Below are 15371 nucleotides of genomic sequence, written 5' to 3'. Positions count from 1 at the left end.
ATTTACATGGCAAGCTCCTCGGAGCACAAACAGCTTTGCTCTTACAGCTGTTTATAGGAGTTAGGTATGAGGTCCAGTCCTGGTTAGAGAATACTTACATGTATTGCAACAATTTCTCCTTTTCTTTAATATTTAGGTGCCGCCTCTGTTACAAACAACCACCAAAGCTCAGTACCCTGATACAGCAATAGGTGTATCAGAGTGCATATACAAACTGTGTGATGTTAGCAGAAGTGAGGTGTATTTCTCTGGGCTCTGAGCCATAGGTATCTGTGAATCAACTAACACCAGTCTGTCATTAATATGGAAGAAGAAATACATTTCCTTGACCTGTCACTGCTAGAACTTGGAAGGAAATGAGATATTTGGGTTTGGGGTTTTGTGGGGTTTTGGTTTTGGTGGTGTTTTTTTTTGTTTGTTTTTTGTAACGTTTGGTATTACTTCAGTAGGTATGTACCAGACATTAATTATGTTAGCCAATTAATTTGTTTGAGTCATGTTTGTATTGTCTCCCAATTGTAAAATGTTAATTATTGGAAGAGCATAGCAAATACAATTAAAAAAATGACAGGATTTAAAAACTGATAAAGAGCATAGGTGTGCCAAGCTAAACACACTATCTCAAAACTGTATGAAATGCAGAATCATGGTCCTGTTCTAGTATTTCACAAAAAGGAAGAGAATTGTTAACAATTTACTAGTATATAGGAAAACTTGGGATATTATATAAAGAAAGAGCACTGGTGCCTATAGTTAACGTTGCCAGCACTTTCTCTACAAGACTTAATTTGGTTTTACTTTATTAAATTTTTGCTGTTTGGGCTAGAGTTGCCTCTGCAAGATATCTGCCTCAGGTTGATTTTTTCTTTTTTTTTTAAGTTCCAGCTACAGTTCAGTCATATGTAGTCTGAAAAATACATATTTTCACTGCCTACAAAAAACCCAAAACAACCAATTTCAACAGGTTTCTCACTGAGAAGCAGAAAGTTGACATACACCCTCCCCCCCCCGAAACCACAAACCCAACCACAACCTGCACACCGCACTGCAGTTTGCTGTGCTCAGGAGAGATGTGTTTGCATCTTAAATTCTCCAAGGATTTCATCTGTAGTGAGCGTGCTGCATCCATTTACAGCTTTCTGTGTCCAAATGAATGGTGTATCAGCAAATGGATGCTCAGGCGGGCTCCAGCCTCTGCCTTCTGGCCACCCGCGGTTCCTGAAGTAGCTGGGAGAGCCCACTGCGGGAATGGAGATGTCCTCCCGCCTCAGAGATGTTCTGCTCGAGGAACATGGGAGAAACGGCCCGAGTGGTGGGATGGTTCATCCTAGGGCACTGTCAGGCATCAAGGGTTCAAGGGCTAGGGAGGGAACCTGGGCTTCACAGAGGGCAGGGAGGGCTAGAACGAAGGAGGCAGAGGCAGCGTAAATATACAAGCAAAGATTAAGTGAATAGAGGCAACATGGGAAAAGACAGCAAGGAAAAACTGAAACAGCGGAGTTCATAACGAAGTAACAAGCACCATTGCCTCGGATATTTGTCCTTGACTTAAGGAGTACTGTGACCATCTTTTTTCCTTTAGTGAATGGATATGAAATCAATTGGAAAAGTCTTTGCTCGGCCTCCCTGGGGGGGTCAGTCCACAGAAGGAACAGCTACTGAAGCTATTAGTTCAAGTCATAAGGATCTCCCCAGTGCCACTATGAAGACCTGACCTTTGCTGATGACATAAGTTGCCAGTCAGTGTGATTTCATACAGCATGCATTTCCACTGTACAAATTACTCATTTTTGAAATGTCTGAATGACTTGCCTGGGTTCAGGTTTGGGGCTCATGTTGACAAATGAAATCAATTACACGAATGTTTTAAACATGTAAGATATTACAAGCTTGTTAAATCTTCTCAAATATTAGATGAAAAGCGCCCAAATTTCTCTTACCATCAGTGGACAGTTTTGATGTACCTCGATCAGTCTGGACATGAAATCCCTCTTATGAAATAGAAAAAATGTACCATCTCCAAATCTGACAGAGGTGTTTGTTACTGTCTGTGATAACCCATATGCTAAAGTCACACCATAAAGTCACGACCATAGAAGTATCCCAACAGAATTAATGCTGTTGTACTCAATAAATAGTCAGTGTGGAGGTAAAATGCAATGAATAAATAGAAAAGCTTCTGAGAAGTACTGACTGCCTGTTTCATTTCCTTGGAGAGGCAGCGATCCTCTGGAAACATAGCTTATTCTCATGTGTTAAGTTAGTATGCCACCATTAATGCTATTCAGTACATGTGTAGAAGCAGCTGAATTAAATCAGTGTAAATCTTGTCATTTCCAGACTTCTAAGTGCTACACTTTGAAACAACAATATCTTTTAAAATACAGTATATTATTCTACATATAATTTAAAATAGATTAATTCTAATGGAAAACATTTCCAATGAGTAGTATTTTTCTAAGATACTTAGGGATGTTATAAAAGTAAACATTGCATTAGTTAATTTCTAAAATGACACCTTATTTCTCAACACAGGTATTTTTTCTTGGGATATCACCACAACATCAGCATTTACCCTTCCTCTGTTGTTTTTTCTCCAGTTAGTGTTTTGGCTCTTTTAACTTTCCCCTCTCCACCTTCCCACCCCCCACACTTCTTTCTCTCTGACTTCTCTTTTTCTTTTGGCACTCTCTCTCTTGTACATTGTACCACTACATCCATAGGCCATAGACTCAAAGGATAATTTAGCCTGGAAGTGGCAAGGGCACCTTCAGAGGTGATCTAGCCCAACCCACTGCTCTAATCATGTCTAATCAGATAAGGTTGCTCAGGGCTGTGTCCACTCACAGCTTGAACATCTCCAAGGATGGAGATCCAACAGTCTCTCTGGGCCCTCACGCCCTGGTGTTTGAACGCCCTCCTGGTAAAAAAGCTTTTGCTAATATCTAATCAGAATTTACCACGTTTAAACTTTTCTCTATTGCCTCATGTCCCATCACTACGCACCTTAGCGAAGAGTCTGGCACCATCATTTTTGTGTCGTCTGGTCAGGAAGTAATAAGGTCTCCCTGAGCCTTTACTTCTCTGGACTGAACAAAGGCATCTCTCTCAACATCTTCTCATACTTTGAGTGCTCTGACCATCCTCATTGCCGTGTCCGGGACTCATTTCAGTATGTCAATATCTTTCCTGTACTAGGGAGCCAAAATTCTGGACAGAGCACTCCAGAAATGCTCTCACAAATGCTGAACAGCCAGCTGGACCTGCTGGCTACATTCTTGCTAAGACAGCCTGGAATGGTGTTGGCCACCTTTGCTGCAAGGGTGCATTGCTGTCTTTTGTTCAGCTTGCTTCTCGCTTTGACCACCAGGTCTTTTTGCGCAAAGCTGCTTCCTAGCTGGTCACCCCCCAGCCTATACTGACGCATGGGGTAATGCCCGCCAAGTGCAAGATTTGGGGTTTTGGACTTAGTGAGGTTCCTGCCAGACCATTACTGCAGCCTGAACAGGTCCTTCAGAGTCACAGTCCTGCTCTCCCGTGCATTGGCTACTCCCCTTCCAGCTCAGTGTTGTCTGCAAATTTGCAGAGAGTACTCCCCATGCTCTCATAAGTCACAGCTGCAACAGCTGTATGCCAAGTCAAGGGTCTTTCCAAGACAAAGAGCTGAAGAGATTGACCTGAACATGACAGACTCTGCGTAAGGAAAACAGAGGGCACCAAGCCTTTTCCCCCTTTAGTCGTGAACAAGACTCTTACATGAGAGCAGTAACAAGCAGTTGAAGCCCAGGCCCATAGGTACCAAGCCGCCTTCTACCTCTGTTGTCAATTCTTTGCAGATCCAACAGGAAGAACCGTGCGGCAGAGGTCCCCTGAGAAGTTTCCAGCCCTGCAACCTTTAAACAGGTATCCGTGTAAGCAAGATGTTGATTTCTGTGGGACTTCTTCCATTATGCATAGTATCTTAGGACTAGACCCTGCGATAATAGCAGCAGTACTGAGGCAGCAGTTCAGTTATCTTTCCCTGAAGTGGATTAGGGTCTGAATTATGCATGGGTTGAGGTCGCTGCTGCTAGCATGCTTGGTTTTAAATTAGATTCCAAAGCCAAATAGCACCCAAACTGGGAAGTACCTCACCACCTAAGAGCTACTGCATTTTCCTTAACTACGGTGAACCCGTCACTATGCAGCAGAAGAAAAACCTTTAGTGTCTCAGTAGTAGTTTAGTACTGGCTGTGCCACAAAGTGCACAGTCACTGAGAAAAATATGAGGCAGATACTGAAAAAGCATGGGAAAAGTTTATCCTTAGCAGGAATAGAAAATAGTGTTATTTCCATACAAGAAAACAAAATGTCATTTGAAGACCGCAATGAAGCTGAATATGACACATTAAAGAAAATAAAAAAGTTAAGTAGAAACTACTCTTTGCAACAGGTGGTAGATATACCAAGGGAAAATGTATGGTTGAGCTAGTGACACACAGAAAATTCAATGTGACTAGTTTATCCAAAACTAAGATGTTGAGCATCATTACTGCAAATTTTAATATCCTTTTTTTTCTGCAGAGGCTGGGATTGTAAAAATGTTATCTCCTGATATATCATCACCTCGTATGGTCAAATGAGCTACTGCGAAACCTCCCAGACATCATATCTGAGAAAGTCTATTTGTTCTGCTTGTTGATGCCTGTTGGAATTTCTTTCACAATGTTTTGAATCTTTCCCCAAATCGTTGTCATTTGTACATCTGACTGAGTGCATTTCCTCACTCATATATTTTAACACTTCTCATATGCCCTCGAGCATCAACAGAAATACATTTTTCATTGGCTGGATTGATGTTGCTGGTTTTTTCATTGCATTTGTAACGTGACATTCGTTTTTGTTTTGGTTTGCGTGGGTTTTTTTTCTCCTGGTACTACACTTAAAATGGCAAAGTATTTAGAGAAAGCAAGCTGGTTTGTTTTATTCTGCTATATTAAGAGAACGCCTCTAACTGCAATGTTAGAGCTAATCTAATTAAAATTAATGACGAAAATCAGCATTTGAAAAAAGGGGTATATGGGAATTTACAAAACACAGCAAGAAGTCAGGATTTGTGCTATATCCATGTGCCTTGGTTACTTTGAGTAACGCGAAGGTCACCTAGAAAGCCATTCCTACCCAGCCTCCATACCGTGGATCTAACTCCCCTGCTAGTGGGAAGGACAGCCAAGGCTGGAAGTTTCGCTGCTATTCCAGGTGTGAGACATATCCCAGGTCTGTGCTCCCTCAGGCTTTTACCTTCCTGTGGTCCATTTGACACAAAAAATACCAGGCACAAGACGTCCCCCAGCAGCAGTCCTGCAGTTCCCTCTTCCTAAGCTCCAGCCCTTTCGTCTCCTCACATTTCCTCTCTTTCTGTGTTGCCTTTAAGTAGAAATGCAGATGAGGAAGGGCAGCTAATGCCTGGTGAGGACAATCCAGGAGGCTAATTCTAAATAACCTTTTTTTTTTTTTTTTTAAAATCCTTGTTAGTAGTCTAGCAAGACTATTGTTTTGTTATTATATGGGGGAATTACAGCTGTACTCTGCACTGCCTTCGAGCAAATCATTCAGATCTTTCTCCTGAATGAGGGAAAGGACGGTCTCCTGGCTGTTGTTTCGGATACTCTGAGAATCTATAGCTTGTGTTTTAGACCCATCCTGTTTCTCGTAATCTCCTCTTCTACCAGAGTAACTTAATGCATGTTTAACATTTAAGAAAAAGAAAATTGAGACCCAGCAGTTCCCCTTCCTCCTGCTCCCTCCTCCACATTGCACACTCACCACTTGTTTTTAGCCAAGGAGTGGTACTCTACAGCTCCAGTTGCTATGTTGTTCATATTAACACTGCCAGTAAAAGATTTTCATTTGGCTTCTCTCAGTCATACAAGAAGTAGTAAAAATAAAAGTAAAGGGAAGCTCGCAGTCAGAAATACAGCCAAGAATGGCTTGCAGTGAGCAGTCTTAAGAACTCAAAATAACTTCTTAAGAATACAACTTCTTTGAATACAAAGCTTCAGCAAATAGGGCAAATTTTTAGAAGATTGAGAAAATAGTGGCTGTTAATTAGGACATTTCTCTAGAGCTATTTTTCATCAAAAGCCTCCATCTTTATAAAGAAAAGATACAGACAAAATCAAGTTTCAAAATTCCTTTAAAAACAGAATAGTGAATTTAAGTTTGAGCCAAAAAAAAAAATCTCATGGAAGATGACTGTCACACTTTCTTTTAACGTGTGCATCACTCAGCTAGCTGGTTAGGTAAATTGCTCAATCCCCTAGTCCACTTAATCTCGGCAATGAAAATCCACTGGTAATATCACTGAAGAAAACAGTGAGTCGCTATTCCTAAATCTGTTTACCACAGTCCTGTGTTCCTTCCTTCACTGGATGTCTCCACATTAAGAAATATGGAGAATGAAGGATGCTGTCATGGTCTATTGAGAGATGTGAAGGCACCTTTGATGTCTTCAAGATCCTTGTTCACTTGAAGTAAAACATTAGTTATGAAATGAGGGACCCAAAAGCTGGTGAAGAATGTGAAATTAGTAGAAACAATAGTACAATACGACTTACAAAAATTAAATTTGTCATTCAAAAACAAAAATAGCTCACACTGATGTCCAGTGAATTAAATCTACCTTCACTGGAGCACAAAGCATGTACCAGTCAATTACTGATTGAGAGAAAAGCCATATGTCAAATACAGTGTATGATAGATTGAAGAAAAATCACTTTGACTAGCATGAAAATTAAACCCAGTCCCAGGTTCTTTGCATAACCCAAACTCTTATTGATTTGAGTAGATGAATACATTAGGGATGCAGACTAGGTGCAGAACAAACACTGGTAATAAACATCCCATACTTTTTTGCGGTATCATTTCATTCCCCTTTCTCCCCTTCGCAGCCCCTTGAAATATTTGCGTTTTGGTATTGCTTTTTAAAAATCAATAAATAAAAACATTCAAGTCCCTTTTCAATTTCAGGAGTCCAGGGCTGCGCCGAGATTTTCCCTTTTCTTTTATCGCTTACAGAAACACTATATAATCCCCACAGCTTTATGTCCTTCTGGGACCACAGTGGGATGACAGCCAGCTGCTGGCACCAGCGCTGCTGGTTTTGCCCGGCTGCTGGAGCCTTGGCTGTAGGCAGCGTATGCAGAGGCACACTAAGAACAGATGTCTGTGGTACGCTGCTCATTTTGAGATGAACAGATATAGACCTTTGGCACTCTGCATCCCTCCATCTCCAAAATGTGGCTTAGAAACTGCTTTTCTGTTTTGAGTAGAATTCAACCGTTTGAAGAGCCCCATCAATGTGAAGAGCGAAGGAACCAATTCACCAGTGGATGCGGCCGGAATGTACAAGGAGTATTAGGAAGCGAGGGAGTCATGTGCTGGGTGCTTGCCTTTGCGTGAAGACAACTGCAGGTTGGCCGTGCAGGTCTGGGGTCTGAGAAGAACGGATTCCTTGGGTGTGTTGCATCTTATGTCTGGGTCTTTAAAAATGGCATTTGGGATCCAAAAACTGACTAGAAACGGTGGCACGCTACCGAAAACACATTAATTCCCAACACTGTGAAAGAATGGCGTGAGACAGGGGTTGGTTGGAAGAGTTTGTTCTTCTTTTTTGGCCTCCATCAACTCGTATCCCACTGCCCTGCCTCCCCCCTGAAATAGCGTGCCCAACAGGGAAGTCCGCTGTGTGAATGTCAGTGATTTTACAGCAGCTTTGGGTCAGCCTCTCATCTATAGCAATTCACTTCACATTGTTTTGGTAGAGTGCAGTGACATAAAGGTATCCTGATACAAAAGGAAACAATGTCTGGCCTCTTTTGTGCACCAATTCCCACTCTGGAAGGAGTATTCACATACTTTAGGTTAGACATGTCTTCAGTGTCCTGGCAGACAGAGGCAGATGTTTCCCTCTTTGCACTCCATCTGGCAGAGAACAGGGCTGGAACCAGCCTCACAGCCTGCCAGAAGAAAGTTAGCGGAAAGCACAAACTTTTAAACACTGCAGAATTTAGCCTGACTATTTCCAATGAAAATAGAAATTAATTTCAAAGTATTTACCCATAATTCTCCGCTCCTTGCTATTTTAAGTGAGTTACTCCCTTTTGTTGTCTATAACCACCCAAAGTTTTAAATTTATGGGGTTTTTGTTATTTTTTGTCTTTTTTTTTTTTTTTAAGTTTCAACTTTACGGAAACTGTGTGACATCCGTGAGGGTTGGGATCAGATCCAAACTGTCTGTGCCATAATTATTTTCAAACCTTGCTGAATTGTGTGACAACTTTAGCTTAACGCCAGTATTTCTGTTTAGCACATAAGCATCAGATGGTGCTATGTATGAACAAGTGTACGTGGACATGATAAACTCGCATCTCCATATTGACTTGGAGTGACTCCATGTCCCTCGCTTCAAAACTATGCAAATTAACGTTTGTCATATGAGTTTGTCTCCTCTTCCCACTCCAAGAAAAAAACAAGAAGAATGAGAATTTCAAAATGTAGTAGCAAAATGTGTTGTTTTTTCAAATTTATTTCTTAATTAAAATTAATGAGTTCTGTGATGAGAATAGTACTTCCCAGTGGGTGGAGGACACAAAGGACTGTTGTGAGAATTAGAAATAGCCATGCAATTTGGAGACGATAATTTCTGTCAAATACTCAATAACCTTCCTATCTCAAAGCACTTTAAAATGATGACTCTGACTTCCGCTCTATGCATTGGTTTATTTCTTTGTATTAATGAGCCATATACATTTGTTCTTGCTTTTGGTGGCTGTTACACATTTACATTTGAGAACTTTGAAAGACAATGTAATGTGTAGCCAGAGTTTAATAAGGTTTTCTGAAAACTCCTGGATCAGGCTGACCTTTCATACTTAGAAGGCTGGGAACTCTGCCTTTTCCTTGCTTCAGAACTATGTGTTTTTTTCTTCAGAGAGTACAGAGAAACTAAAAAAAAAATAAAAATACAACAGCCTTCCAAATCCCTTTGAACTGCTATCTATGAGGAAAGCTGATGAAAAGTTGGGGAAGTAATAAGGAGAAATGCAATGGAAAATTAAGAAGGCTGGAGTGGAAGCTGAAGAAGGGTGGGGATTAAATGTCAAGGATCCTGAACAGAAATTGTAAAAATAAAAAAAAATAGAACGCCAAGAATACCTACAAAATGATGAAAAGAATGATTATGTACAAGGAGGTATTCAGAATGTGCAGGAAGCAGCAGCGAGGTTGAACTGCTAAACTGAAACTGCAGAAATGTCAGTGCAATACAATAGGATTTGTAATCCCGGTGACAATGTTAAGAGCAATCAGTTGTGGAAACTCAGATACATTCATGCATTACTGAATTCAAAGGTTTGGATACCCAATAGTCTATGTGCTATCTGTGACTGACATGGAAAAGATGGATTACACATAGAGACACAAAAAATTGAGGCTTATTTAATAGGCATACCGTTCTAAAAAAGTAACGTTTAAAGGATAACGGAAAGAGGAAAAGGAAACACATGGAGTTTATGCTTGATGTTGTTCATACTGTGATCAAACTGTGTGTATAGGGTTTTAAGAAGAATATAGGCTCGGGTAGATAATAGATGCAAGGCATCCGAAGTTGTCTGAGCAAAGTCTAATACTAGTGAAGCTATAAGTCAATTCAAAGCATAAAAAAACTCCATAAAAGAGCAACACTAGAATGTATATGTTAGCATCAGAGGAGATACCACATCCAATAACACCAATATTGTAAATATGAGAATGACAATACTGAGAGAAGCAATGGGACTAAGCTCATACCATGACGATGAAGAGCCATAAAGAGGGAGGACAAAGAATATTTATAGGAGGAAAGACATTGAAAACAGCAAAAGATATGGGAAGACACCAGCCTACAGTTTAAATAATATATATGTCAAGCAAAAGAGGCAGAATGAAAGAGATGAAATATCATGGAATAACACATCCAAGTCACCTAGAAACCCACTAAACGCTCTTGAATAAAATGCGATTACTGGAGGATTATTCCATATTTCTTGATGTGGTATCAACAATAAACAAAGATGACAAAATTGAGTCTGCATTTAGGTAAAGGTGATTAAATTTAATTTTAAATATAAAATTGCAATCGGAACAGCTCTTGCCACTATGAAAAATACCAGCAAACATGGAAGAAAATATGCCAAAACCCAGTGTGACTATTTACTAGCCCATTAACACCTTTGATTTTTTTTTTTGGTCAAGCGTTCAGAATACTGGGCAATGTGGCATTGTCTATAGGATTGTCAGCCATACAAATTCTTCACATATTCACCAAAGAATCTAAAAGAGAGTGTAAAGCAAACAATCCAGGTGATATACTTGCAAATCTTTCAAGGCTCTGAAAGAGGAAGTACAGAACAGAGGTGATGCGACCAGCATTGTCTTTGTTTTACACTTCCTTGATGTTAAGGTGCTTAGAATAGCAGCTTAGTACTAAGAAATTAAATATCTTTGAAAATATTTAATTTTAATTATTAATTATTATTAATTTTAATGCATGTACATACCTGAGTATGACTTAAAAAACAAAGTTAAAAATATATGTGAGATTGAAATGAAATAATAAAATTCAAGGATTTTCAGGTCCTTGGAAGATAATATAGTATTGATAGCCATTGACAGAGTGAGGGACAGGAAGGAACCCATTCCAAAAATAGGAAGTTTCTTTCTCAGGGGAACAACAGCTATGGTCTATTTCCAGTAACTTCTTATCTTACGAGAAAGAAGCCAAGAAATAAGAACAAATCTCTTACCAGAAGAGTCATCTCACTGTTTGAAGCAGCCAAAGAAGACAAAAAGGGAGCAGAACAGTAGGAAGTGAGGAATATTAGTTTTAGCATTCTGTATGTTGCGTATGCCAAATTTCTGGAAGGCACATTTAGACTCCCTTTCTATATGCTGAAGAGATCAATGTAATGAATACTTGATTTCCTTTCGGAGGGACTATGAAGTCTAAATGACATTTTCACCCATCTTATATCTCAAGCTCATATAGTTTCTGAAAATAGCCATCTAGAAGATGATGAATTGATAGATTCCAAAATACTGTAATTGAAACAATATACATTTTATATAGCCAGAGAAGAGGATAATGCAGCAGAAACATTTAATCAGGATTATTTTATATTATATTAACGGCTTGGTTGAACAATTATGAGTTCTTATATTTCATAAAATGAGACTGCTATATTATCCATATTCGGCTATATTGTCCATTTTATCACTGTCACAGAAATACAGCAACAATATCCAATGCTGATTTGTTAGTCCACAGTCTTTCCGTAGCAGATCGTGATGCTCTGTTCCTAAGAGCTGGATGTTGACTCTGGTCTAAAAAGAGACTTGCAAAAATCTTCAGTAATTAGGTATTTCTTCTACTGACTGTATACTCTAAGAGGCTCATGTTTGTTATTTACTGCTACCTGCATACTGAATAATTACACTCAATAAATTGTTTCCTGCTATGCCTTTCTCAGATGGTTGGATAAGATTAGTCACAGCAGAAGGTACCTTCGTCCTTTTAAAAAGGCAATCTATTTTTTCCAGAAACATAGGCGTTCATTTAGATGAGGGAACTGCCTGATAATCTATTTTGAGTTGCAGTATTCTTTTAATCACTTTTTTACATACCCATTGTGGAAAAGAATGTAAATAAAGGCAAAATTTCTTATTTGATGGCTTTACTTTACCTTCACACCGATATACACACATGCATAGAAACACATACAACTTACATATGATATGCTTAAATATAATGTGCCTATAAATACATATTTGCACCACATATATTTCAAGTGAAGGAAGAAAAGAGTAACTGTCAGAAATTCATATCCCTCTGCCTTGGTAAAGCCCCAGATGTATGCATATTGTAGACATAATATGAATAACATTGATCCCCACTGTTCCCTTCAATTTTCTTTATTGTTGTGCAGAATCAAACATTTAATACGAACACTGGTAAAAATTAATGTCTGCACTTGGGCAGAGAGGTTCTAATATAGCAACTTGTGTCCAGCAGCAGGACCTGCTGAAGGTTGACTACATGTCAAATTTTTGGTAATTGCATTCATAGGTAATGAGACTTAGTATAACCCTATTAACCTTGATATACCTCAGGATAAATAAATGACAAGATAGGGATCTGTGTATAAATGGCAAAACTTTTCATGATTGACTATAAATTATCTAACTTTGTGTATTAATATGGAACTCCTGAAATAAGTAAGATCAGATACCTTAGGCACTTCAAAATGCCTAAGCTCACTTTGAAATGAAAGTAAACTTTAGTTTTCTTGCAATTGGGATTATCATTGGGTTGCTAATATCTCTGCTTCTTTGAAAGGTGTGGGATGTTCCCACGGGGCAACCTGAGAGGGACTTCAGTGCCTTAAATGAATCATTATTAATATACCTTCTTGTGAACACCTTGATACTCTAGTCCCACTCAGATAAATTCTACTTCCTACATGAAGTACTACTATTAGCAGGAATCCTGGTATTTCTATCTTCTCTCAGACTTTGTCAGCCAAACTTCTTTTATAAAAGTTGATCTAAGAGTTTTAGACTTGAGCCTTGTGCATAGATTGCTATCAAACGGTTACAATCAAGAACTAGATTACAGTGCTTAGCTATGAAATTTGGCGTACAAAAGATGAATTGTCATTTATGTTAAGCATCAGTCTCTGAAACGTTATGTCTGTCAGACCAGAGTACTTTTTAAATGCTTTTCCCCATGTTAGAATTCAGTAAGTCAAAGATATAACAAGAAGTACTTCGATCAAATGTAAAGAGGGTCGCAACATTGGCTCATCAGCACTTTTTTTTTTAATTTTGTGCAAATAAGAGGATGTGCGTATGTTTTTATGTAACAGTGGCCATTACATATACTACCAATGGTAGGCTTATTAATATATCTTTTCAAGGTTTATAATGTACTAAATCTTACAGCAGCTTCACACATCTGCCATTTAATTCAAAACACCCACTTACCACAGGGATATTTCATTCTTTCATCCCGCAACTTTAATGCTCTCTTTAAGCATTTTACTTGTCTAAAGCCAAGGTTGAACAATGCTATATCCATCTTCAGTACTGTGCAGTTGGTTTGGCGTTTTTTTGGGTTGACTGGACACCTGACATCTGCGGATCTGGGTTCTTTTAGCCAGGTGACATCAATTCACCCTGCAATTATATGCTTAATGCCTCTGGAAACAAATTAATTCCTGGTTTCCATCTAGGTCTGAGCTCGGGTGGTCTCTGGGTATCTCACTTTAAAATCATTTGGTTGGGTGTCAAATACTCATTCACATAGTTGAAGAGGCTTAAAAATATTACTTATTTAAGTCCTTTCTTGTAGATACGTACAATTGGACTCATGGTAATTAGAGGCCTAAATCTGCTCAAGCTAATTTTAATGGCAAAACCCCAATTAACATTACTGGAAAGAATACAAAGTCCTGGTGGTTTTGCTAGTGCCTGTGTATATGCACACAGGAATTGCTTCATCCATCACTGACACTCAGCTGTCACTGTCTGTCTAGAATAGGCATAATCACCAGTAAAACGGCATTTTATTATTTGCCTTTCAGAACAATTCCCAGACTTCTTGCTGGATTTGTGGTTGCTGTTTTATTTTCAGTGTTATAATGTCCTTAAGTGTACATCTTCCAATTTGGGGTATGCTGCTTTCTCTGGAAAAAATAAAATAAAATTAATATCTTCTGGAAAAAGAATGCTATTTACTTTCAGTGGATAAAAGTAAATACAAGTAAAGTAACCATGTCTGATTGTATGAATAAACTGGCAGAAAACACTGGCAGACAAGGGCTTTATTCATTTCCCTGTAGGATGACGATAAATGTGGTCAAAGGATTTGCTCTGAGCACGGTCTATGTGTTGGGGTTCTCCTTAAAGCACGGAAGAAACAATTCTCCACCATCCCTGAGCAGCTTGACAGATGTGGATTTAGTCTTGTGTTGAAGAGAAAGAGGAAAAATGTCCCAAGAACACTTCTAGGTGAAGACATCCCCGGTTAGCCGTGCAGACTGCGGTTATTTACAGGAGAGGGTGCAGGTGCTGGTTATCGAGCTGGTGGCTATGGCTGCCGCCTCTGGTGAGGCTCAGGGTGTCACACATGTGAAGGAGGCACAAATCCACTTTGCTCTTGCCTAGGGGCAGCTTCTTGTTGGAGGGACAATGCAGAGCATCCTGCCACAGCAGGGTGAGGAGATGCGCCCCTCGTGTGCATACCCCATCAGGAGGCTCTTAGGCACGCAGACGCACCGGCTGCGGGGAAGCGGCTCTCGGGGAAGCGTCCAGCGGCAGATGGGTTGCAGGGTCGGACCCCTCACAGCGGCAGCAGGCAGGACTTTCACTCCTTGGGAAGGAAGATCTGTTTTAAAAATTCAGCTGTGACCGAAACAAAGGGGTGTTTTCTCTATAGTCACTCGTCTGTTGTCTCAATTCTCGTGTTGCAACTTTTACTGTTATTTTTTTTTAATTCGAAGCTTGCTGTGTAATAATTGCCTTTCATCTGAAAATTAGAAAGGAGCTTTTAAGCTCTCAACCTCAGCTCCACAGGGTTAGGTTTTATCGCGTACTGTTCTGGAGTCTATTTCAAATGTTTCTTTTTTCTTTTAAACTTCCCTTCTTTGTAACCGAAGGAGACACTCTTGACTTCATTTTCTCCTCCGCTCAACAAAGAGTAACACATTTAAGATTAACTGCATGTGAGGTCAGGCAGAGCAGCCAACATTCCCGTGACTTTGGACACCAGATGGTCTCTAGGAAAATGTTATGACTTATTGGCACATTTTAGTTCCAACTATAACGAGTTTAGAGAAAACAGTGTGTTATAGGCCTGGGACTTAAAAGGAGAGCCGAGTAGGGTATAAGCTGGCTCTTGACATCAGGCAATGCTCATAATCACTCACCGAGATGCGAATTTGCAATGTTCTTCAGCAGAAAACCTTCATTTCCTGCCTATCATTTAAAAGGTTTCTTGAAAAACTTTGACTTTGCATCACAATGAAAACAAGTCATAAAAGATACTTACTATTTCCCGATTTGATGTCTTAGATGATTTCCTATTTACAGCACACATTTCAAAGGCACAGTTCAGGGTTTGAATTAGAAGTTTGTTGCACATTTTCTAATTCCTGCTTTTGTGAATCATAGAATCATAGAATTGCTGAGGTTGGAAGGGACCTTTAAGATCATCAAGTCCAACCAAGTCCAACCATTAACCTACACTGACAAAAACCACTTCTAAACCATGTCCCTAAGTACCACATCTAGCCTTT

The sequence above is a fragment of the Vanellus vanellus genome (assembly GCF_965231255.1).
Source record: "Vanellus vanellus genome assembly, chromosome: 1".
Classification (NCBI taxonomy): domain Eukaryota; kingdom Metazoa; phylum Chordata; class Aves; order Charadriiformes; family Charadriidae; genus Vanellus; species Vanellus vanellus.
Note: the sequence above shows the minus strand (reverse complement) of the source record.